This window comes from Neomonachus schauinslandi, chromosome 4 (genome assembly GCF_002201575.2).
Source record: "Neomonachus schauinslandi chromosome 4, ASM220157v2, whole genome shotgun sequence".
NCBI lineage: Eukaryota > Metazoa > Chordata > Mammalia > Carnivora > Phocidae > Neomonachus > Neomonachus schauinslandi.
Window position 1 is genome coordinate 109,742,859 of NC_058406.1, and position 26,992 is coordinate 109,769,850.

The window sequence follows — 26,992 nt, forward strand, 5'->3', positions numbered from 1 at the left end:
AAAATTTTCTTTCTTTTTCCTTTTTCTATTTTTAAAAATTTTTCTTTTTCCCTTTTTCAACCAACATCTTATCAATCCCTTTTTTAAAAATCTTCTTTATTTTTCATTTTTAGAGTCATATTCTATCCCTTCATTGTAGTTAACCTTATTTTTGGTATATATATAAGTTGTTCTCTCTTTAAAATTTTGGTTTAGTTTGGTCTGTTAGTTTCTTCTAATAGACCAAAATATACCCTAAATCTCTAGTGTATGGCTTTGTTCTAGTCTCCTGCCTGATCACATTCTCTCCTCCCCCCCCTTTTTTTTTAAATTTCGGTTCTTTTTTCAACCAACTTCCTATCATATCAATTCCTTTTATAAAATCTTTAATAATTTTCATCTTTACAATCATATTCCATCCCTTCATCGTATTTACCCTTATTTTTGTACATATATAAGTTTTTCTTTCTTTAAAATTTTGGGAGGCAGTTTCTTCTAACAGACCAAAATACTCCCAAAATCTAGAGTGTGGCACTGACCTATTAATCAGCTGATCATATTTGATCATATCCTTTTTTTCTTTTTCTATTTTTTTTCTTTTTTTCTTTCTTTCCCTTTCTTTCCCTCCAGTTTTGGGTCTCTTCTGATTTGTTTAGTGTATATATTTTTCTGGGGTCGTTGTTACCCTGTTAGTATTTTGTTCTCTCATTCATCTATTCTCCTCTGGACAAAATGACAAGATGGAAAAACTCACCTCAAAAAAAAGAACAAGAGGCTGTACTGACTGCCAGGGACCTAATCAATATGGACATTAGTAAGATGTTGGAACTAGAGTTCAGAATGATGATTATAAAGATACTAGCTAGGCTTGGAAAAAGCATGGAAAATACCAGAGAATCCCTTTCTGGAGAAATAAAAGTCTAAAATCTAACCAAGTTGAAATCAAAAAGACCATCAATGAGGTGCAATAAAAACTGGAGGCTCTAACTGCTAGGATAAATGAGGCAGAAGAGATAATTAGGAAATAGAAGACCAAATGATGGAGAATAAAGAAGCTTAGAAAAAGAGAGATAAGCAACTACCAGATCACGAGGGCAGAATTTGAGAGATGATACCATAAGATGAAATAATATTAGAATAATTGGGATCCCAAACGAAGAAGAAAGAGAGAGATGGGCAGAGGGTATATTGGAGAAAATTATAGAGGAGAACTTCCCTAATTTGGGGAAGGAAACAGGCATCAGAATCCAGGAGGCACAGAGACCCCCCCTCAAAATCAACAAAAATAGGTCAACACCCCAACATCTAATAGTAAAACTTACGAGTCTCAGAGACAAAGAAAAAATCCTGAAAGCAGCTCGGGAGAAGAGATATGTAACCTACAGTGGTAGTAATATTAGATTGGCAACAGACCTATCCACAGAGACCTGGCAGGCCAGAAAGGACTGGCAGGATATATTCAGAGCACTAAATGAGAAAAATATGCAGCCAAGAATACTATATCCAGCTAGGCTGTCATTGAAAATTGAAGGAGAGATAAAAAGCTTCCAGGACAAACAAAAACTAAAGGAATTTGCAAACACAAAACCAGCCCTACAGGAAATATTGAAAGGAGTCTTCTAAGCAAAGAGAGAGCCTAAAAGTAACAAAGACCAGAAAGGGACACAGACAATATACAGTAACAGTCACCTTACAGGCAAAACAATGGCACTAAATTCGTATCTTTCAATAGTTACCTTGAATGTGAATGGGCTCAATGCCCCAATCAAAAGACACAGGCTATCAGACTGGATTAAAAAACAAGACCCATCAATATGCTATCTGCAAGAGACTCATTTTAGAACCAAAGACACCCCCAGATTGAAAGTGAGGGGGTGGAAAACCATTTACCATGCTAATGGACACCAAAAGAAAGCTGGGGTGGCAATCCTTATATCAGACAAATTAGATTTTAAACCAATGACTATAATAAGGGATGAGGAAGGACACTATATCATACTCAAAGGGTCTATCCAACAAGATCTAACAATTGTGAATATCTATGCCCCTAACATGGGAGCAGCCAATTATATAAGGCAATTAATAACAAAAGCAAAGAAACACATTGACAACAATACAATAATAGTAGGGGACTTTAACACCCCTTCACTGAAATGGACAGATCATCTAAGCAAAAGACCAACAAGGAAATAAAGACTTTAAATGACACACTGGACCAAGTGGACTTCACAGATATATTCAGAACATTCCATTCCAAAGCAACAGAATACACATTCTTCTCTAGTGCCCATGGAACATTCTCCAGAATGGATCACATCCTGGGTAAAAAATCAGGTCTCAATGAGTACCAAAAGATTGAATTCATTCCCTGTATATTTTCAGACCACAATGCTTTGAAACTAGAACTCAATCACAAGAGGAAAGTTGGAAAGAACTCAAATACATGGAGGCTAAAGAACATCCTACTAAAGAATGAACAGGTCAACCAGGAAATTAAAGAAGAATTAAAAAAATTCATGGAAACAAATGAAAATGAAAACACAACTGTTCCAAATTCTTGGGATGCAGTAAAGGCAGTCCTAAGAGGAACATGTATAGCAAAACAATCCTTTCTCAAGAAATAAGAAAGGTCTCAAATACAGTATAACCCTACACCTAAAGGAACTGGAGAAAGAACAGCAAATAAAGCCTAAACCCAGCAGAAGAAGAGAAATAATAAAGATCAGAGCAGAAATCAATGAAATAGAAACCAAAAGAACAGTAGAATAGATCAACAAAATTAGAAGCTGGTTCTTTGAAAGAATTAATAAGATTGATAAACCCATGGACAGACTTTTCAAAAAGAAAAGAGAAGTGACCCAAATAAATAAAATCATGAATGAAAGAGGAGAGATCACAAAAAACACCAAAGAAATATAAACAATTATAAGAACATATTATGAGCAACTATATGCCAGAAAATTAGATAACCTGGAAGAAATGGAGGCATTCCTAGAGATGTATCAACTACCAAAACTGAACCAGGAAGAAATAGAAAACCTGAACAGACCTATAATCACTGAGGACATTGAAGCAGTCATCAAAAATCTCCCAACAAACAAGAGCCCAGGGCCAGATGGCTTCCCAGGGGAATTCTACCAAACATTTCAAGAAGAATTAATACCTATTCTTCTGAAACTGTTCCAAAAAATAGAAATGGAAGGAAAACTTCCAAACTCATTTTATGAGGCCAGCATTACCTTGATCCCAAAACCACACAAAGACCCCATCAAAAAGGAGAATTACAGGCCAATAACCTTGATGAACCTGGATGCAAAAATTCTCACCAAAATACTAGCCAATAGGATCCAACAGTACATTAAAAGGAGTATTCACCACGACCAAGTGGGATTTATTCCTGGACTGCAAGTTTAGTTCAACATCTGCAAATCAATCAATGTGATAGAATACATTAACAAAAGAAAGACCAAGAATCATATGATCCTCTCAATAGATGCAGAAAAAGCATTTGACAAAGTACAGCATCCTTTCTTGATTAAAACTCTTCACAGTGTACATACCTCAGTATCATAAAAGCATTTATGAAAAGCCCACAGTGAATATCATTCTCAATGGGACAAAACTGAGCACTTTTCCCTAAGGTCAGGAACAGACAGGAATATCCACTCTCACCACTTTTGTTCAACATAGTAATGGAAGTCATAGCATCAGCAATCAGACAACAAAAAGAAATAAAGGCATTCAAACAAGCAAAGAAGAAGTTGAACTCTCACTCTCTGCAGATGACATGATACTTTACGTGGAAAACTCAAAAGACTCCACCCCCAGAACTTATACAGAACTTATACAGAAATTTAGCAATGTGGCAGGATACAAAATCAATGCACAGAAACCAGATGCATTTCTAGAGACTAACAATGAGAAAGAAGAAATATAAATTAAGGGATCAATCTCACTTACAATAGCACAAAAAAGCATAGGATACTTATGAATAATCCTAACCAAAGAGGCAAAGTATCTGTACTCTGAAATCTATAGAACACTCATGAATGAAATTGAGGAAGACACAAAGAAATGGAAAAACATTCCATGCTCATGGATTGGAAGAACAAATATTGTTAAAATGTCTATGCTACCCAGAGCAATCTATTCAATTCAATGCAGTCTCTGTCAAAATATCATCAACATTTTTCACAGAACTGGAACAAATAATCTTAAAATTTTTATGGAACAGAAAAGACCCTGAATAACCAAAGGAATGTTGAAAAAGAAAACCAAAACTAGTGGCATCACATTTTGACTTAACCATCCATAAAGCATGGTACTGGCATAAGAACAGACACATAGATCAATGAACAGAACAGAAAACCCAGAAATGTACCCTCAACTCTATGGTCAACTAATCTTTGACAAAGCAGGAATGAATAACCAATGGAAAAAAGACAGTCTCTTCAACAAATGGTGTTGGGAAAATTGGACAGCCACATGCAGAATAATGAAACTGGACCATCTCTTTATACCATACACAAAAATAAACTCAAAATGGATGAAAGACCTAAATGTGAGACAGGAATCCATCAAAATCCTAGAGGAGAACACAGGCAGCAATGTTTTTGTCCTTTGCCCCTGCAACTTCTTGCTAGACACGTCTCCAAAAGCAAGAGAAACAAAAGCAAAAAAATGAACTATTGGGGCTTCATCAAGATAAATCTTCTACACAGCAAAGGAAACAGTTGACAAAACTAAAAGTCAACATACAGAATGGGAGAAGATATTTGCAAATGTCTTAGCAGATAAAGGGTTAGTATCCAAAATCTATAAAGAACTTATCAAACTCAACACCTAAAGAACAAATAATCCAATCAAGAAATGGGCAGAAAACATGAACAGACATTTCAACGAAGACGACTTACAAATGGCCAACAGACACATGAAAAAATGCTCCACATCACTCAGCATCAGGGAAATACAAATCAAAACCACAATGAGAGACCACCTCACACCAGTCAGAATGGCTAAAAATAAATCAGGAAACAACAAATGTTGGGGAGGATGCAGAGAAAGGGGAACCCTCTTACAGTGCTGGTGGAAATGCACACTTGTACAGCCACTCTGGGAAACAGTATGGCAGTGCCTCAAAAAAGTTCAAAATAGAGGTACCCTATTGTCCAGCAATTGCACTACTGGGTATTTACCCCCAAAATACAAATGTATTGATTCAATGGGGGCACCTGCACCACAATGTTTATAGCAGTAATGTCTACAATAGCCAAACTATGGAAAGAGCCTGGATATCCATTGACAGATGAATGGACAAAGAAGAAGTGGTATATATATTCAATGGAATATTACTCAGCCATCAAAAATGAAATCTTGCCATTTGCAATGACTTGGATGGAACTAGAAGGTATTATGCTAAGCAAAATAAGTCCATCAGAGATTGACAATTATCATATGATTTCAATCATAAGTGGAATTTAAGAAACAAAACAGGGGAGTGTGGGGGAATGGAAGGAAAAATAAAATAAGACAAAATCAGAGAAGGAGACAAACTGTAGGAGACTCTTAATCATAGGAAACAAACTGAGGATTGCTAGAGAGGAGAGGGTGGGGGGATGAGGTAACTGGATGATGGACATTAAGGAGGGCACGTGATAATGTAATGACCCCTGGATATTATATAAGACTGATCAATCACTGAACTCTCCCTCTGAAACTATTAATACACTGTATGTTAATTAATTGAATTTAAATAAATATTAAAAGTTTTTAAAAATAAAATAAAAATAAAAAGTACTGGCATAGTCTAATGGACAATCAATACTTTTTAGTTTCAAAAGTGATTTTCACCAAAGGGTTGACTACATTTCAAACTCATTTAAAAATAATTTTATAAGAAACTTTACTTAACACGTTTAATCATTTCTGAGTTAGCTTAAGCCAAACTACAAGGATTTTCCAAAAATTTAATTTGGTTTTATAATTTTAATTCATGTTTGTTTTTTTGTAATCATTTTAGTCTTTAAAAAATGAAATGAAAAACATAGCTTTCTATGTTATCAACAAATGCAAATAGATTACATCCAAAATCATGTTTCTTATCTATATTACTTAATGGATTCAAAGCATCCTAAACTTTGAGGGGTGGTTATATTTGCCTTTTGATAGTACATTATTGTAACTTAGATAAGGTGTTTTTCTAATCATGTGGTTATATATACGTATTTTGTACTTCCAAATCACTTGCTCCCAATTCACTTTTGAAATATGTGACTTTCCTTCATACTGAAAATAACCAGACTCTCTGAAGGACAGTAATAAAATTAAAATCTCTCAATGAGAATAATGGTATAGCTTTTAGTCTTTGCAAACACTAAAAGCCTCATTAAAAGCATATAAGGCATATGTAAGCTTCATTCTTAATTATTTTGCTCATTATTTTAATCTTTACTGCACAGTCATTAATTAGAAATTTCAGAATTCGGCAGCTGCAACATATGCACCATTAAGACTTTTAACAGCACGTTCAATTTTGTTTCTTACTCAAATTATCTGAAAGGTCAGATATTATTATCCACTTCCTAAAAGAGAAATACATACTGTTTGTTTGTGCCTAGAGCCAATAAGTACTCTTTAGCATTTCCAAAATCCAATATACTCCAACATAACCTTAGAAATTTGCAATTCGATGGAACTGAATTTGGGATATGCTTTTATTGAGTACCATAGAAACCATAACTCATCAAGATGGGGTTTACTAAAACAAGTTTGTTAATTCTCTGTGCTCATGATACTATATATATTTGCAGGTTATTTTTTTATCATTCCTTAATTGTTTGAATGGTAATTTGTTGAGTCACTTATAATATTAAAAAAGTTAATACAGAAATTATTGACTATGCTCACAAATTAATTGTGATTCATTGCACATGAATTAAATGCAATCATTTTCTCTAAAGAGATACTTCAAATGGCAAGAGGTAAGGAAAGGCATTCTACTTTCATAAAGTTGTTTTTCCAAATTATAATTTGGTAAAAATTCTTTTACTTTCAAATAATATCTAGTTTTACATAATTGATGGGATGACAATGGTGTTTGTTGTTTTTGTTTGGTGATACACTAAAACTAAGTTATCATGGTACAGAATGTATTCTTTATGGAATTTAGAAGCTAATTAGTCAAGAAGAGAGAGCTGGTATCTACATAAATCAAGTAATAAATCTGCACAAATTTTTTGTCTTCAAATATATACAATCAAGGAAAAACAAACAGATTTCGATCTGTAAGTACCAAAGTCAGTATTTCTAAGATTACTTAGAGCAAAGGTTTGTAAACTGTTCCTTTAAGAAGCTAGATAGTTAATATTTTAGGCTCTGTAAGTCATGTGGTCTCTGTCAACACTTTTCAATTCTGTCCTAGTGAGACAGCTGTCTGCAGCCAGAAAGTAGCCATACACAATGTGTGAACAAATGGGCATGGCTGAGTTTCAATGAAACTTTATTTACAAGAAAAGTGGCTCATCTTTAAACCTCCTGATCCTGACTTGTCTTTGTCTTCTCTAATGCTGGATCCTCTTGCTCCATTTTCCTCTCAATCTCCTCTTATTCTCTCCTTACCCTTTACTTTCTCTTTGGGCAGCTTCATTTATTCTTATATCTTTACCTCCCACCAGAGTGATCTTTCTTCAATAATTATCTGGACTTCAGAAATAAATTCTTAACTCCACTACTAGCGGTAGTACCACTACTCCTATTTCTATTGCTATTATTATTACACCTGTCACTTCCACCATTCATTCCCTCCTGTATTTATGAGAGTGTATAACACCTACTAAGCTATCTTTAATGCTTACATCTCAGGGAGGTAGGACCCAATCATGCACCTACTTTACAAACGACGTCTTTTACTTAAGAGAGTTTAAATGACTTAGACAAATGTATATAGCTAAAAAGTAGTATCGCCAATGCTTTAAGTCAGCTAATTCTAGGGATCACATTTATAAGTAACTAATAAGTAGCTTAAATATTTCATTTATCCTTCATCTCCATTTGTAAAAATATTCTAAGGAGAAGTCCATCTCAGTTGGTGAAATTCATAATAACTGAAAAAGGAATAACAATGTTTTCTAATTTGGTTTTTAGTACCAGGTGATTTATTGCAATCTCTGGGAAGATTATAGATTATCCTAAATTATGAATTACCCTAAAATGTGTGTGTATACATGTGTGAAAAGAGAGCAGAAAATTTTGATAATGTTAGAATATTTAATGAAGAACTCTGGATTGTTTGGAAGAAAAGAACAGAAACTCTTTGGGCCAATACACAAGAAAGAAAAATGTCATGGACATATGTTGGAAAACTTGGTAAAATTGAATGAAATGGACTTTCAAATAAATTTCAATCATCAAGATAAATATGAGAGAAAAAATAGTGAATCCACAGAATAAATAAGCCTACCAAAATAATGAATCTAATGAATTTACTGACAACAAGAAAGTAGATCCTTTGAGGTTGTTTTTTTGTTTTGGGTTTTTTGGGTTTTTTTAAATGACAATGGAGATAGATTTTTACTCCATTCTCAATCCCGTATTTGTCTCTGCTTTTGTTCAAAAAGGATATTTTTGAAAGAATGAAGGTAAAACTAACATGCATTCATTTGTCAAAGAAATTATACATACACTCTTGGTCTCATTTGGCAACATTAACTGACTTCCTGGGCAACAAGATCACAGATGTGGAATCAACAGGGCCGTTAATGAGATTGACATACTGTTTGTATGAAGATGAAGAGAGAGGAAGAATGCCAAACTATGCAGCTCTATTGACACACATATTTATTGAATATTCTCTTCAAAATAAAGGGCAGAATAATACCTGAACCAGAGTATCAAGCAGTGTTTGTCTCTGTTCTTCCATTCTCTCAACTAAGGAAGAGTTCAGCCTGTGTGCTCCGCAGCTGTGACTCCAATCTCCAGTCTGAAACTTCCAACTGGTCAGTGAAGATCCTACCAAGGTGTTCCGCCATCACATCCAAAAATGAATGCCCAAAGCGCAACTCAGTCGTAGTGCCCAATTAGCATTTTTTGTTTATTCCCTTTATGTTCTTATCATCATTATTCTCCTGGTCATCCAAAAACCTGGCTGGCCTGATGTGGACTGAGTTATAGGAAGGAGCTGGGCGGATGCACCCTTCTGTTGCGAGCTACTCTGAGCTGTGGTTACAGCCTCTCCGATCAACAGGCTGTATCTTCAGGAGCTCATCCTAGAGAAGTGGCGGGCTTTCATCTTTGTTTCACTTCCCTTTTCATTACATTTACAGTCCTGGACTTGCACCTTCCAAAAACAGTACCAACATTTTAATCCTGTCCTTAGGCTCTAGATTCTTGAGGACCTGACCTAAGAGTGTAGGTTTTTGATCTAAGGCTCCCAGTCAAGTCTATATGCCAGTAGCCAAAATCAAAGTTCTGTCCTGAAATTAGTTCCAATGACTGCTTAATTTCTTTCTTTCCTCATTCAAGCTAAGTATTTTCTTTCAATGTAATGATGGATAGCTTGTGGTCATCTGAATATGTTTATTGTAGGGAGGTAGGTAAATGCTTCATTTCCTGCTGCTTAGATTCCAAAAGCATGAAGCTTTTTAAACCATGCAAGAACTCAATTTTTAATTTTCCTTTTTTTCTTCCAGTTCTGTTTTGGAATTTGGCTAATTCCTATATGAGATCATCTTGGATTCCTCTAATCATTTCCTCTGATGGATACATAATCCATTGCATTTTATATGTGCATTTAAATAGACCATTAAAAACAACATGTACTTGGTAGAGAGATCTATGTTTAAATTCTAACTTTCTACTGAGATGTGTGACTCAGACAAGTTAATACACTTGTCAAAGGCTCATTTTTTTATATTTTAACATTGGTTATAAGTTATACATCTTACATGATTGATGTTAGAATTGAATTAACAATTCCTATAAGTATCCAGTAAATGAGAGGCATTTAGCAAACTTAGAATAAATAGTGGTTTTTGTTGTGACATCTCAAGAAATATAACAGGTCAAATAGTTTTCAATAAGTCCTGAAGTAAGTATTGTTAGAAGTATGATATATGTAATTAATACATCTAATTATCAATATGTATTTTAAGTCTCTATCATTTATTCAATCTTTATTCAAATAGTTTTTTTTTCCAATGGAGAAAAAAATGCTTGTATAAAATAAAAACAAGGCATGTAAAAAGAATAAAAGTATTTGAGATAATAAGACAGTAAGGTATCTTAGGAAGGAGGAAGGAATACAATCTACTAAACTAGTTTGGTTAGGAGTTGATAAAAAGACATGATATAGAAGAATGAGGAGTGTATTATTTATAATTTAATAAAAGAGACACCTATGTGGCATAAAAACAGAAAAAATGTAGCCAATTCTTGCAACAGACTTTGCTTAAGAAATGTTTATATTCTTTGTTCAAAGTCTTAAAATTTACTATACTGACATCACTGAAATAGTTAAATTGGGCAGAGATTTAATTTTGAAGACACTATTAACTCTTATTCTAGGAGGTTTTTTGGGGGGTTTATGGATTATATTAGTTGCTGAATTTTTTCTTATGTCATTTCTGCCCTGGCAGGGGCTGATATTTTTCTCTCTCCTCCTGGATGGTCTTTGCTTTTTCCTCTCCACCTTCAATTTCATTACAGAGCTTTGCACCCTGGCATGTTTTATGTTTATTTGGCTGCAAATATAAAACATGTCATATGAATGCCAGAGATGAAACAATTTTCTTTTGCTAGTTACCACGAAGTCTCATCCATTGTCATTATATAATTTCTTTAATAAAAAGTGGGAAGAAAAGGAAAAGATGTTTTTAATACATATCAGCTGATACTCCTCCAATTCTACCTTTTATGGTAAAAGTTTAAGAAATATTAATTAGATATTATACTATCTAAATCTCAGGTAATTTCTGTCCTGGACAACCATAATTCTGATCTCAATTCTGTTCACATATTCAGTTGAAATGCACAGATGGGGTCTTAAGCCCATTGCACCTCATATGGGTATCAAATATAACAAGTATATTATTTTGCAATCATTTTTCTCCACTTCTGTCACCTGCAATAGACTATAGTCTCTATGATAATAAACAGTACCTTTTATCTTTACTCACCTTCACCTAGTGTATTAGCCATTTCCTTAGCAGGCATTTCAGAAATAGTTGTTGACTGACTAAATTAACTGACTTAATTAAAAATATATAGCATTGTGGCTTTAAAGTATAAAACATTATTCTGCATTTTACTAGATAAGGCCATTGAAGATGGGCTTTTCCTGTAAGAGTAGCTTAGGTTGCCTGTATTTTGAATACTATGTAAAAATAAGAAAAGCATGTTAAATGCTATTTTTCTTGAAATTTTTGAGCGTTTTTTTATGTATACAAGTTATTTTTTATTAAAAATCTTACAATAAAGGCCCAAGACTTTTTAAAAAAGATTTATTTATTTGAGAGAGAGAGAGAGAGAAAGCCCGAGAGAGTGTGAGCACAAGTGGGGGGAGGGTCAAAGGGAGAAGGAGAAGCAGGCTCCTAACTGAGCAGGGAGCCCAACTCTGGCTTGGCTGGCTCCCAGAATCCTGGGATCATGATCTGAACCAAAGGCAGACACTTAATAGACTGAGCCACCCAAGTGCCCCAAGGCCTAAGACTTTTTTTTTATTATGTTATGTTAATCACCATACATCATTAGTTTTTGATGTAGTGTTCCATGATTCATTGTTTGATCCCCAGTGCTCCATGCAGAACGTGCCTTCTTTAATACCCATCTCCAGGCTAACCCATCCCCACACCCCCTCCCCTCTAGAACCCTCAGTTTGTTTCTCAGAGTCCAGTCTCTCATGGTTCATCTCCCCTTCCGATTTCCCCCCCTTCATTTATAATATAGATACAGTGGTTTCAAAATGAGCACCTTATTTCATATTATAGCTGCCATGCTTACTTATTTTTAAATAGATGCTCATACATTAAAATTGGACTATTTATTTTTAAACTAACACACCAAAATTATTTTGGTGTGCTCATTTATTTCATTCCTCTGCATCAGTATGGAATCTATCAGACTCTGGTCACATTTACTTGGGAGGTGTACAATGGTATGGGATCAAATCATCTAAGTATTTGTGCCTTAGCTGGACCAGATGACTCTCCACACCTGTGGATGGTGGGAGTACATTGTGCTGCAACACTTCACTGACCTGACAGAAAAAGACACTCCCCAGGGAGCAGATCGTTTGCTTTATTCATGAGGAAGATCAAATTCATTAAGTGTGGATTATTAGAATACTGTAGAAAAATGCCCTACCCATCTATGGATATTAACATTATTAATATCTGGAGTAAAATAAAATGCATTTTTTTCCAAATAGACTATTTCAAAAAATCAGTCATTTAGAATCAGATTTAGGTATTCAGTGGTGAGTTCAGTGAGAGTCAAATCAGTCGCTGAAAAAAAATTACTGAATTTTAGAGATGATGAATACTCTGTAAACTGCAAAGAAGACAGCTACTCTGGATAGAGAGCTCTGCAGTTTAGTCCTCTAGCTGAGCCCAAATCAAAACCTAACCAAGCCAAACCAACTCCAGCTTAACCTACCTAACCTAATAGAACCTAACCTAACCCAAACAACAAATAGGTAACTAAGAATTCCAACACGTTGCAGCAATGGCAAGCTGTAGCAAACAAACTGAACATATCAGGAATTTTAAGTGTCATCCAGAAAAATTTTGAGGACCCAGAGGGTTTTTAAGTATTTGACTTCAGCAAATAATAATTCTCAATTGACATTAAGAGAAGACACAGAAAATGTGATTCTCCAGAAAGTACCAGTGAGTGTTTAGTTTTGTTTTTTTGACTATCATTGTTCTCTATATAGAATAATTTCAAATAAAAATTAGTCTTAAACTTGTATATTTCATATAGTGAATACTAACATATTTTTTCAATATAATAAAGTGAATATTCTGATTCACTGGTAGCACAATGCAGGTGGGGATTATTCTTTTGAAAATGACAGAAGAGAATTTTCGCTACTTTAAATTGTTGAATTGTCATCAAACCAAACATATTAAAGGATTCTGTCAAAATATAGTCCTCACCTGAAGGAAAAAGTTTCAAAAAGTGTTGCAATAAGCTGTAGACAATCTTGGCTTCTTCAAAAACACTGACACATAAAACAAGGTGGAGACAAAGTAAACAGGTAATTGGTTTGTGAAAGTCTATGTTTAAAACATTCCCAGACGACAAAATTTAGATTTACAACCTTAAGGAATGAATATAGGCTGTGTCTAATAATTTATCACATAATTCTTCTTCATTGGAAATGCTTTTCAGAATACCTGAGATTAATGTCAAGAAAAGATGTATACGTATTTGAGTGGATAAATGGATGGAGATGGATAGATAGAATAGGCATGTGAATAGTTTCTGTTTGAAACAGACAGCATATATCTGATAAAAACTTTTTAAAAATTAGAATGTCAGAACAAAGTGGGTTTTCTCTAAGTTTTAAGGTAGTAAGATAAAAGTGCAGAGTCTAGGGTAATATGGGATGGGTATTCATACCTGATTTTGCCCATGCCCTCTTTGCCCTAAATACCTTTGAGAAACAACACAAGTGTATATTTCATTAGTGATTATCCTAAGCCTCCCATATAAGTATAAAAAGCCAACTTGAGATAATTAATAGTAATTTGCTTATTTAACTCGATATCTGTTTAATTTCTTTACACATACATACATTGAAGCAGACTTTTACATTAACACACATATGATCAGATGAATTCTTTTTAGTGTGTTTTAAATTTTGTCCTTTTTATGCCAATATTCTTTCCTCTTGGTCTCCTCTCCCTCCCAATGCCATTTCTTTTCTGCCTCTTGCTGATCTGTATAATAACTTTCTGTATATCCTTCAACATGTTTTTGTAAGTATATAATTATTTATGAGCAGGGACTTTTTTCTAGTTAATGAAGACTTTTTTAAAAAAATGGCATCATACTAAACATATTTCCCCCATTTTGTTTTTGTTCTTCATCCTTAGAGTAAAAAACTTAATGGAAATCATTCCGACTCATTTATTCTAACTCGTTCTTTTGAATGCTTGCATGATACATCTTAATGCAGATGTATCAATGTATCCTAATCAAATCTCCAATTTATTAAAATTCATTTTGTTTGAAGTCTGTGCTATATAAAACATTCTTTTCCATATGTTCTTCACATTTCTGCCTTTATATCTACAAGGTTGATTGTCAGAGTTAACTGAGGCATTTATTTTTATATTTTGTGAGTGTGAAATTTATTTGCAAAATAGCTTTAGCTTTTGGGCAGGTGGACCAGGCAGGGAAGTAGCCATTCTCCCCTCATCCAGTTGTCACTTCTCATAGAGTTCTATGTCCAGTGTAGTTTGTGAAATTGCCATGGGTCTTAATTCCATTCTAACTACCCAGCATGTAAAAACAGAACATGTAGAACTTCTGTGAGAGTTTTCCATGGTGCAGGCCTGGAAGAGGTACTCATCATTTCAGGATTTACTAACTAAACTTTTCATCAATTGACCACATCTACCTTCAGGGAAACAGAAATGTAGAGTAGTTATTGTATATGCAGAAAGAACCCCATGAGTATTTTTTCTCCTCAATATGGGCTGGAACTTCATGAATCCATTTAATTTTCAGACTTCAACTTTTCTATTACATCATTTTAGTCAAGTAAAGAGAATTTTTCTTCTTTTTTTCTTTTTTTTTTTTAAAGATTTTATTTATTTATTTGACACAGAGTGAGAGAGAGAGAGAGCATAAGCAGGGGGAGTGGCAGGCAGGCAGAGGGAGAGGCAGGCTCTGTGCTGAGCAAGGAGCCCAATGTGGAACTCAATCCCAGGACCCTGGGATCATGACCTGAGCCAAAGGCAGACACTTAACGACTGAGCCACCCAGGCGCCCCGAGAATTTTTTTTCTTTTTTTTTTTTTTTAAGATTTTTATTAATTTATTTAACAGAGATAGAGAGCACAAGTAGGCAGAGCGGCAGATAGAGGGAGAGGGAGAAGCAGGCTCTCTGCGGAGCAGGGAGCCCGATGCGGGGCTCGATCCCACGACCCTGGGATCATGACCCGAGCTGAAGGCAGCCGCTTAACTGACTGAGCCCCCAGGCACCCTGAGAATTTTTTTTAATGTCTAATTATTTTATCTTCTCTTATTTTTTATCTCTTTTAATTTTTGTTCTCTGAGTTGAGATATTTCTTCTTCATTATAGATCTCAGTAATGACCCATTTTCTTTAATTTAGTTACTTTTTTTTTCCTTTTAGTTGTATGGCAGACAGACCATAAGGTGATATCCCATAATCTCTGCTATCTGGTGTTCACACCCTGTATAATCCCTTCTCTTGAATGTGGGCAGGACCCAAGACTTATTTCTGACCAATAGAATATGGCAGTGGTGATGGGATGTCACTCTTCCTGGCCCTGAACAAAGAACATGCCCTCTTGGAGAGGTCCCATGACAGAAACCTGAAAGTAACCTCCAGTCAACAGATAGCATGCAGTTGGGATCTTCAGTACTACACATGTGAAGAAATGAACTTTGGAAGCAACCTGAGTTTGGAAATGGTTGAGTCTCCAGAGAAGAGTGCAGACCAGCCAATACTTTCACTGCATCCTTGTGAGACCCTGAGCAGAAGACCCAGTTAAACCATACCTGTAATCCTGAGCCCTGGAAACTGAAGAAAATGAATGGGGTTGTTTTAAACTGTCATGTTTCTATTGTCCCACAACAAGAGAAAACTATCCATGTAGATTGAAAAGCAAGCTTCTTATTTTTGTTTCAGGGGTCTTTCTTTCTTTCTTCTTCCTTCCTTCCTTCCTTCCTTCCTTCCTTCCTTTCTTTCTTTCTTTCTTTCTTTCCTTTTTCTTTTCTCTTTTTCTTTTTGGTGCTGTACTTGAAAGTTAAGTAATTTAATTCATTTTACTCCTTTTTAAACTAAGGATTTTATCTGAGTCCTATTTCTCTAATCCTTCATTCTGATTGATTGACGATAGTTCTTGCTGATTTTCAGATGGCCACTGTGCTCCTATACTGCTAGCATGTGGGTGCTAGACAAGATGGCTGCAATACTCTAATAGCAGGAATCCAGTCATATACAACAAGGTGAGGTTCTCATTCTTGCCCCTTACCTGAGGTCTGATGGCATGTTGTACCCTTGGGTTGAGGTACTTGGAGAAAATCTTTTTGCTCTACTATCTCCCTGTGAATCACAGATTCAAAGAGAGGCAACACTTCACTACATTTGACTCATTCTTGCCTTTGGGGACCTGGAGGACTCAGAATAATCAATATTTACCTCCTTTTATGGAGACCTCAGATGTTAGAAAACAAAAGATCTCTTCAGAATTAACTTCTTTTCAAGTCTCATTGTTGGGATCCTATCCCAACAATGGCCATCCATTGTTGGACTCATGCATGGGTCCTTTACTGTATTCCTTATAGAACTCAACACATCAAACACTTTCACCCTCAGATTCTAGTAGTCACTTGAAGGGGCAAACCACATGCATAGAACATAGGAAACAAGGAGATAGAACATAGAACATAGAACAGGGAAACAAGGGTTACTCAAGTGGCCATGTTTCCAGAATCTTCCTGTAATTGTAATTCTCAGTATTTCATAGTTATAAATTTTCTTTATTTCCTACATAATATACATATTATTATAAAACAAAATTAGTTAAACAAATAAGCTTAGATAAGAAATTAAAAGGTAACTTTTCTCCAATATTAAGATTATTACTGCTAATATATTTATATAGGTATTCCAATTTTCCATGTTATTTCACATTTCTTATAAATTCAGGGTCATTCAGTATAGACTTTTTTTCACTTAACAATATACAGTGTATGTTATCACGTATTAATAAAGTCGTTCCTAAATATATTATTTAATTTACTCTATGTGTGATAATTAAACAAATTTCACATTATTTATGTCATCTCAAAGTTTTATATTATTAATATTATTACAAGTAATAGCTTTATAAATCCATCACTATTACCTTTTGTTTTACTTAGAAAAATTGCTAAAGATGGAATTGTTGGAGAAAAGTTATGTTCACAATTTAAAGATAAACAAAAAAGTCTTTTATAGTTGGGTTGGAAAAGATGGAGGAAAAGAAGAGGAGCTGAGATTGGAGAGGTAAGCAGAAGCCAGATTGTGATGGAATTATTGGGTTACAGTAAAGAAAAGAAAGAAGAACAAAGACCAAAGTTTAGACAACATCTACACAACATGTAGATGCGGGAAAGAAGGAGACAGCAAATGAGATTGAGAAAGAATGTCCAGTGGAGTGGAGGAAAAACAGATGAGTGCTTCTCTCAGACCAGATGAAAAACATTGCTTCTATTGAAGAATTGACAGTTGAAAGGTGATTCAGGTGTATCGATCAGCTCTTGAAAGCCTTGATGATAATAGTTTTAGCACAGTGGTGGTGGAATAACTCTCATTAGAGTGTTATATAGGAGATGAGACAGGGGAGACAGTGACATAGACATCTCTTTAAAAGAATTTTGTTATAAAAAAGAATATATAATAAGGTAGTCAAAGGAAGAGTTTGAGGGGTCAGGGTATGCTTTAAATAAACGAAAGCAATTTTATTGGTTCCATCCTGCTGGGATGATTTGGAAAGGGGATTATTGATGATATAAGAGGGAGAAGAAATCATTTCTGGAGCTACACTCTAAGAAGATAAGAGAAGATCTAGAACCCACTTATAAGTAGAACTGTTATTCTGAAATTGGAGGAGAGGTAGCTCTTCCAAATTAGCAAGGTTTGTACTTGGATGGTAGAAAGATGTGGTAATCGTCTTCTGTTTCCTCAGAGAAATGAAAACAAAGGTCACCAACTGAGAGTGAATAATAGAGAGGGGGTGCTAGAGGTTGGTGAAGACAAAAAAGAGATGAAATAATTCAGTCAGCACAGTGAGCAGCAAAGCTAGTAGATATGCTTCCGAAGACTGAGGGGTAGAGGGTCAGAGGCTGATGACCCACCTGAAATAGGAAGTCCTAAATTAAAAGTTACATCACAAAGCACAGTTGCATATTTTTCCCAATCTTATTAATTTTTATGTTATTTGTAATTTGCTTTTAATTCTGGATAATCTTTACAGGTAAATTTTCTTTTGGTGCAAAAAGGTGTGTAAATTAACTAGTTAGTGAACTATCTATAATTTAGTACATGCTGTGAAATGTTATTTTCTGTAGTTTCTTTTATCTATTTACATAGATAGACCTATCTTCTGTCATGCCCACTCTACCATCAGACTCATTCAGTGGGATTTTTAGTCTACCCACAGTGGTGTTGGAGTGTTTTTGCCTGCTTTCTGCAGATAGCAGGGGTAGAAGAGAAGTGGAAGATCAACCTTCACTGAAACCTTGAGGTAGGAGTGAGAGGATCAGTGGGTGTCTGTCTAGGAAATCACCCACAGTATAGAATGATACTCTAAGACTCCACCACGTTAACAAATGGGAAATGTATACTCAAGAGCAACTTAACCAATTAGCAGATCTATGAGAAAGAATAAAAGATGAAGCAAAAATGTATAATACATGGTAAATAGAAAATAATTGGAAAGAATAAAAACAAACATGTAAGCTATTAAATTACATATTAAGAAAAAGAATGAATCTTTTATTGAAATAAAAATAATTGGTTTAAACATAAAAACAAAGAATGAGTAGTGTAATCAAATTCTCAGAAAAAAAAAAACCTTTCTTATTTATACTGATTAAATTATAGGTAGCTATTCCAATAATAGAGTTATAGTCATAGTCAAATTATAGGAAGTGGATTAAAGAATAGATACCTAAAAAATAGAAATTAATCCAGGTCAATGACACATTACCAAAATTTAGTAGTTAACTGAAATTGAGCAGTTGATGTAAAAATTAAGAGGCTATGCCCAGGGTATGCCATTTCTCACCCATGGCTTTCCCTTCCCTTTCTTCTTAAATTAGAAAGGCAAAATGAATTAACAGTTTATAGACTACCAAAAGACTGTTAACTGGGCTAGTTCTTCAGATATTTGGTAAGGTCATCTATGTTTCTATTCCTATTGATAAATACTAAAAATTTTGCAGAAATATTTTTAATATCTGAAATTTAAAGTACTATATAGGATTCACCTATATTGGAAAAATTTTTAGCCATTCTAATTACATGAATGTTAACTATTTGTTAGTGTCCCATTGATCCCTTACAGAAGATAGGTCAGTAGCTATAAGGACAGAGCAATAGAACTTACCCATCTGTACAACATAAAGAACATAGAATGAAAAAAAATAAAAGAGCAGAGTCTCAGGGATCAATGGGACACTAACAAAATAGTTAACATTCATGTAATTCGAATCCAAGAAGGAGAAGAGAAAGATAGTATTTAAAGAACAAATGGCTAAAAATTTTTCCAATATGGTAAAAGACAAATATAGAGAATTATAGGATTCGGAAATTTTTTTTGCCTCTATCCTCTTAGGTTATTTGACTACAGCCTTGAAAATTAGGCTGACATAAGACAGATTAAAAGGAGAAAGCATACAAATTTTATTTCATGTTAATTTTTATGGGACACAGAGATATTCCTAGAAAAGAGAAGACTCAAAGAAGTCAATAGGCCTGAGAGCTTCTGTGCAATTTTTAACCCTAGAGCAATAAATTGTAAAGATGTGACAGACAGGGGCACTTGGGTGGCTCAATCGTTAAGCATCTGCCTTCAGCTCAGGTCATGATCCCAGGGTCCTGGGATTGAGCCCTGCATTGGGCTCCATGCTCCTCCGGAAGCCTGCTCTTCCCTCTCCCGCTCCCCTGCTTGTGTTCCCTCTCTCACTGTGTCTCTCTCTGTCAAATTAAAAAAAAAAAAAAGATGTGATGGACAAAGGAAAGAGGTTTTCAGGCTTCTAGGGGTTGTAAACTGTGAGTAGATATAGGAAGGAAACTAAGGCAAGATCAGGGCTCTCTTAGCAAGGTTTACTTGTGCCAAGTTTTTGTCTTCTTTATGACCATAAAAATTCCCTGAGAGAGGGATTTATAGCAGTTCTTATTTTTTAGAAGTTTCTGCTTTTAGTCAGATGAGGGAAGCTTTGGGAGGGCTTTTATCTGCATCTGTTGAATCTCAAAATTCTATATCTCAAAATAATTCTTATGCTAAAGTAGCGTATTTTAGGTGGCATATTCGGAATCAAGTAGATGAGTGGACCCCAAAAAGGACAAATACATAGAAATCCATGATGATAGATCATAATTACACTTCTGAAAAATAAACAGAAAAATAACTGAATGCATCTCAAGAGAAATGGCACATTACCTACAGGGAAACACCAATTTGAATATTAGTAGATAATTCGTCTGAAACCACGGAGACCAATAGAAAGTAGCTGTATTTGTTTTTTGTTACTTTTTGTAAGCTGTTTATTCTCCTACATAACTATAAACACATATAACAGGATCTCAAAAACAAAAACAAACAAACAACAAAAACAAAACAAAAATAGACTGATTTAAAAAAGGCAAAGGACTCCAAGAGACAATTCTGCAAAAAAAGATGTATAAGTAGCCAACAAGTATATGGAAAGATACTCAATATGACTAATCATCAGAGAAATACAAACCAAAACCATAAAGAGATATCACCACACATCTGTTAGGATGGTTTTTATCCAAAAACAAAGGGTAACAAGTATTAGTGTGGATGTGATGAAATTGGAACCCTTGTACACTGTTGGTAGAATTGCAAAATTATGTAGCTGCAATGGAAAATATTCTGGAGATTTCTCAAAAAATTAAAAATAAAATACTATATGGCCCACGTCTGGGTATTTTTCTAAAAAAAATTGAAATCAGGACCTCTAGAGTTATCAGCACTCCCATGCTCATTACAACACTATTCACAATCACTAAGATGAAAGTAGCAGTATATTTTAGGTGTTGAAAGACTAAAACTGAATTCTATCCAGCAAAAATATCTCTTTGATAATGGAGGAAATCAGGACATTTTTAGCAGAAGTGAAACTAAGAGAACTTGTTACTAATAAACCTGCCCTTAAAGAGCGGCTAAAGGAAGTTCTATAAGCAGAAAAGAATGATAATAAAAGGGTTAGAACCGGGGGGGCGGAGCAAGATGGCGGAGGAGTAGGAGACCTAGATTTCGTCTCCTCTCAGGAATTCAGCTGGATAGGGATCAAACCATTCTGAACACCTACAAACTCAACAGGAGATCGAAGAAAAGAAGAGCAACAACTCTCTCATCAGAAAAGCGACCACTTTCTGGAAGGTAGGACGTGCGGAGAAGTGAATCCGAGGCGATATTCGGGAGGATAGACGGCGGGGGAGGGGCCTCCGGTGGCCGCTTCTGGAAAGTGATAGAGCCGCGGAGCACAAAATCGGAACTTTTAAAAGTCTGCTCTGCCGAGGGACGTCACTCTGGTGGCTAAGCGGGGGGTGGAACCCTCCGGGACAGTGTGGTCTCAGAACCCTCGGGGTCACAGAAAGACCGGGGGTGCCTGAGTGTGGCAGAGCTCCCAGGTATCGGAGCAGGGAAGCCGGCTGCAGAGGCGGAGCCCAGGTGCGGGCTCTCAGCTTGGGGTTGCCATAAACTGTGATCCGCGGCACAGTTGGGCCCCTGCTCCTCCAGCAGGGACCCAACAAGTGGCAGATGTGGGGAGACTCACCTTCCTCCCCTGGGAGGAGCCACGCGGGAGTGCGGTGCAGGGATCTGCTGGGTTTGGAGACTCCACCCGGGGTCGGGTGCCAGAGATAGAAACGCACGGTCACAGGCGGGGTGAGCACGGAGTGCGGCTGGAGACCGGGGAGACGGGAGTGACTGACGGCTTTTCTCTGGGGGCTCACTGAGAAGCGGGGCCCCGAGTTCTCGGCTCCTCCGGGGCAGAGATTGGGAGGCCGCCATTTTCACTCTCCACCTCCAAAGCTGTACGGAAAGCTCGCAGGGAACAAAAGCCCCAGAGAGCAAACCCGAGCAGATTACTTAGACGGGAGGGGGCAAGGGCGGGGCAATTCTGCCTCCGGCAGAGACATTTGGAAACCACGGCAACAGGCCCCTCCCCAGAAGATCAGCTAGAACAGCCAGCCAAGGCCAAGTTTACCGATCAATGAGAACGGCAGAACTCCAGCGCTAGGGGACTACTGCACATAGAATTCATGGCTTTTTTACCATGATTCTTTACTCTTTCAAAGTTAATTTTTTTTTAACTGTCTTTTTTTCTTTTTTTTTTCTTTTTGAATTTTTCTTTTTCCCTTTTTCAACCAACATCTTACCAATCCCTTTTTTTAAAAAAAACATTTTTATTTTTCATTTTTAGAGTCATATTCCATTGCTTCATAGTAGTTACCCGTATTTTTGGCTTATATATATAAGTTGTTCTCTTTAAAATTTTGAGATAGTTTCTTCTAACAGATCAAAATATACCCTAAATCTCTAGTATATGGTGTTTTCTATTCCCCTGCCTGATCACATCCTCTCCCTTTTTTTTTTTCCTTTTTTTAAATCCTCTTCTTTCTTTTTTCAAACAACTTTTTATCAATTCCTTTTATAAAATTTTTTATAATTTCCATCTTTACAGTCATATTCCATCCCTTCATCATATCAACACTTATTTTAGTACATATATAAGTTTTTCTTTCTTTAAAATTTTGGGAGGCACTTTCTTCTAAAAGACCAAAATACACCCCAAATCTAGTGTGTGGCACAGATCATATTTGATCACGTTCTGGTTTTTTTTGTTGTTGTTGTTTTGTTTTGTTTTTTTTTTTTTTATCTTTATCTTTTTCTTTTTTTTCTTTTTCTTTTTTCTCTCTTTCCCTTTCTTTTCCCACTGCTTCAAGTCTTTTCTGATTTGTTTAGAGTATATTTTCTGGGGACGTTGTTACTCTGCTAGCATTTTGTTCTCTCATTAATCTATTCTCCTCTGCACAAAATGACAAGACGGAAAAAATCACCTCAACAAAAAGAACAAGAGGTAGTACCGACTGCCAGGGACCCACTCAATACAGACATTAGTACGATGTCAGATCTAGAGTTCAGAATCATCACTTTAAAGATACTAGCTGGGCTTGAAAAAAATATGGAAGTTATTAGAGAAACCCTTTCTGGAGAAGTAAAAGAACTAAAATCCAACCAAGTAGAAATCAAAAAGGCTATTAATGAGGTGCAATAAAAATGGGGGTGCTAACTGCTAGAATAAATGAAGCAGAAGAGAGAATCAGTAATATAGAAGATGAAATGATGGAAAATAAAGAAGCTGAGAAAAAGAGAGAAAAACAACTACTGGATCACGAGGGCAGAATTCGAGAGATAAGCGATACCATAAGACGAAACAACATTAGAATAATTGGAATCCCAGAAGAAGAAGAAAGAGAGAGAGGGGCAGAAGGTATAATGGAGCAAATTATAGCAGAGAACTTCCCTAATTTGGGAAAGGAAACAGGCATGAAAATCCAGGAAGCACAGAGAACCCTTCTCAAAATCAATAAAAATAGGTCAACACCCCGACATCTAATAGTAAAACTTACGAGTCTCATAGACAAAGAGAAAATCCTGAAAGCAGCTCGGGAGAAGAGATCTGTAACCTACAAGGGTAGAAACATTAGATTGGCAGGAGACCTATCCACAGAGACCTGGCAGGCCAGAAAGGACTGGCAGGATATATTCAGAGCACTAAATGAGAAAAATATGCAGCCAAGAATACTCTATCAAGCTAGGCTGTCATTGAAAATTGAAGGAGAGATAAAAAGCTTCCAGGACAAACAAAAACTAAAGGAATTTGCAAACACAAAACCAGCCCTACAGGAAATCTTGAAAGGGGTCCTCTAAGCAAAGAGAGAGCTTAAAAGCAATATAGACCAGAAAGGAACACAGACAATATACGGTAACAGTCACCTTACAGGCAATATAATGACACTAAATTCCTATCTTTCAATAGTTACCCTGAATGTAAATGGGCTCAATGCCCCAATCAAAAGACACAGGCTATCAGACTGGATTAAAAAACAAGACCCATTGATATGCTGTCTGCAAGAGACTCATTTTAGAACCAAAGACAGCCCCAGATTGAAAGTGAGGGGTGGAAAACCATTTATCATGCTAATGGACACCAAAAGAAAGCTGGGGTGGCAATCCTTATATCAGACAAATTAGATTTTAAACCAAAGACTGTAATAAGAGATGAGGAAGGACACTATATCATACTTAAAGGATCTATCCAACAAGAAGATCTAACAATTGTAAATATCTATGCCCCTAACATGGGAGCAGCCAATTATATAAGGCAATTAATAACAAAAGCAAAGAAACACATCGACAACAATACAATAATAGTGGGGGACTTTAACACCCCCCTCACTGAAATGGACAGATCGTCTAAGCAAAAGATCAAGAAGGAAATAAAGACTTTAAATGACACACTGGACCAAATGGACTTCACAGACATATTCAGAACATTCCACCCCAAAGCAACGGAATACACATTCTTCTCTAGTGCCCATGGAACATTCTCCAGAATAGATCACATCCTAGGTCATAAATCAGGTCTCAACCAGTACCAAAAGATTGGAATCATTCCCTGCCTATTTTCAGACCACAATGCTTTGAAACTAGAGCTCAATCACAAGAGGAAAGTCGGAAAGAACTCAAATACATGGAGGCTAAAGAGCATCCTACTGAAGAATGAATGGGTCAACCAGGAAATTAAAGAAGAATTAAAAAAATACATGGAAACCAATGAAAATGAAAACACAACTATTCAAAATCTTTGGGATGCAGCAAAGGCAGTCCTAAGAGGAAAGTATATAGCAATACAAGCCTTTCTCAAGAAGCAAGAAAGGTCTCAAGTACACAACCTAACCCTACACCTCAAGGAGCTGGAGAAAGAAGAGCAAATAAAGCCTAAACCCAGCAGGAGAAGAGAAATCATAAAGATCAGAGCAGAAATCAATGAAATAGAAACTAAAAGAACAGTAGAACAGATCAACGAAACTAGGAGCTGGTTCTTTGAAAGAATTAACAAGATTGATAAACCCCTGGCCAGACTTATCAAAAAGAGAAGAGAAATGACCCACATCAACAAAATCATGAATGAAAGAGGAGAGATCACAAACAACACCAAAGAAATACAAACAATTATAAGAACATATTATGAGCAACTCTATGCCAGCAAATTAGATAACCTGGAAGAAATGGATGCATTCCTAGAGATGTATCAACTACCAAAACTGAACCAGGATGAAATAGAAAACCTGAACAGACCTATAACCACTAGGGAAATTGAAGCAGTCATCAAAAATCTCCCAACAAACAAAAGCCCAGGGCCAGATGGCTTCCCAGGGGAATTCTACCAAACATTTCAAGAAGAATTAATACCTATTCCTCTGAAACTGTTCCAAAAAATAGAAATGGAAGGAAAACTTCCAAACTCATTTTATGAGGCCAGCATTACCTTGATCCCAAAACCAGACAAAGACCCCATCAAAAAGGAGAATTACAGACCAATATCCCTGATGAACATGGATGCAAAAATTCTCACCAAAATACTAGCCAATAGGATCCAACCGTAAATTAAAAGGATTATTCACCATGACCAAGTGGGATTTATCCCTGGGCTGCAAGGTTGGTTCAACATCCGCAAATCAATCAATGTGATACAATACATTAACAAAAGAAAGAACAAGAATCATATGATCCTCTCAATAGATGCAGAAAAAGCATTTGACAAAGTACAGCATCCTTTCTTGATCAAAACTCTTCAGAGTATAGGAATAGAGGGTACATACCTCAATATCATAAAAGCCATCTATGAAAAACCTACAGCGAATATCATTCTCAATGGGGAAAAACTGAGAGCTTTCCCCCTAAGGTCAGGAACGCATCAGGGATGTCCACTATCACCACTGCTATTCAACATAGTATTGGAAGTCCTAGCCACAGCAATCAGACAACAAAAAGGCATCCAAATTGGCAAGGAAGAAGTCAAACTCTCACTCTTTGCAGATGATATGATACTTTATGTGGAAAACCCAAAAGACTCCACCCCAAAACTGCTAGAACTCATACAGGAATTCAGTCAAGTGGCAGGATATAAAATCAATGCACAGAAGTCAGTGGCATTCCTATACACCAACAACAAGACAGAAGAAAGAGAAATTAAGGAGTCGATCCCATTTACAATTGCACCCAAAACCATAAGATACCTAGGAATAAATCTAACCAAAGAGACAAAGGATCTGTACTCAGAAAACTATAAAATACTCATGAAAGAAATTGAGGAAGACACAAAGAAATGGAAAAACGTTCCATGCTCATGGATTGGAGGAACAAATATTGTGAAGATGTCCATGCTACCTAGAGCAATCTACACATTCAATGCAATCCCCATCAAAATACCATCCACCTTTTTCAAAGAAATGGAACAAATAATCCTAAAATTTGTATGGAACCAGAAAAGACCCCGCATAGCCAGAGGAATGTTGAAAAAGAAAAGCAAAGCCGGCGGCATCACAATTCCGGACTTCCAGCTCTATTACAAAGCTGTCATCATCAAGACAGCATGGTACTGGCACAAAAACAGACACATAGATCAATGGAACAGAATAGAGAGCCCAGAAATGGACCCTCAACTCTATGGTCAACTAATCTTTGTCAAAGCAGGAAAGAATGTCCAATGGAATAAAGACAGTCTCTTCAACAAATGGTGTTGGGAAAATTGGATAGCCACATGCAGAAGAATGAAACTGGACCATTTCCTTACACCACACACAAAAATAGACTCCAAATGGTTGAAAGACCTCAATGTGAGACAGGAGTCCATCAAAATCCTAAAGGAGAACACGGGCAGCAACCTCTTCAACCTCAGCCAAAGCAACTTCTTCCTAGAAACATCGCCAAAGGCAAGGGAAGCAAGGGCAAAAAT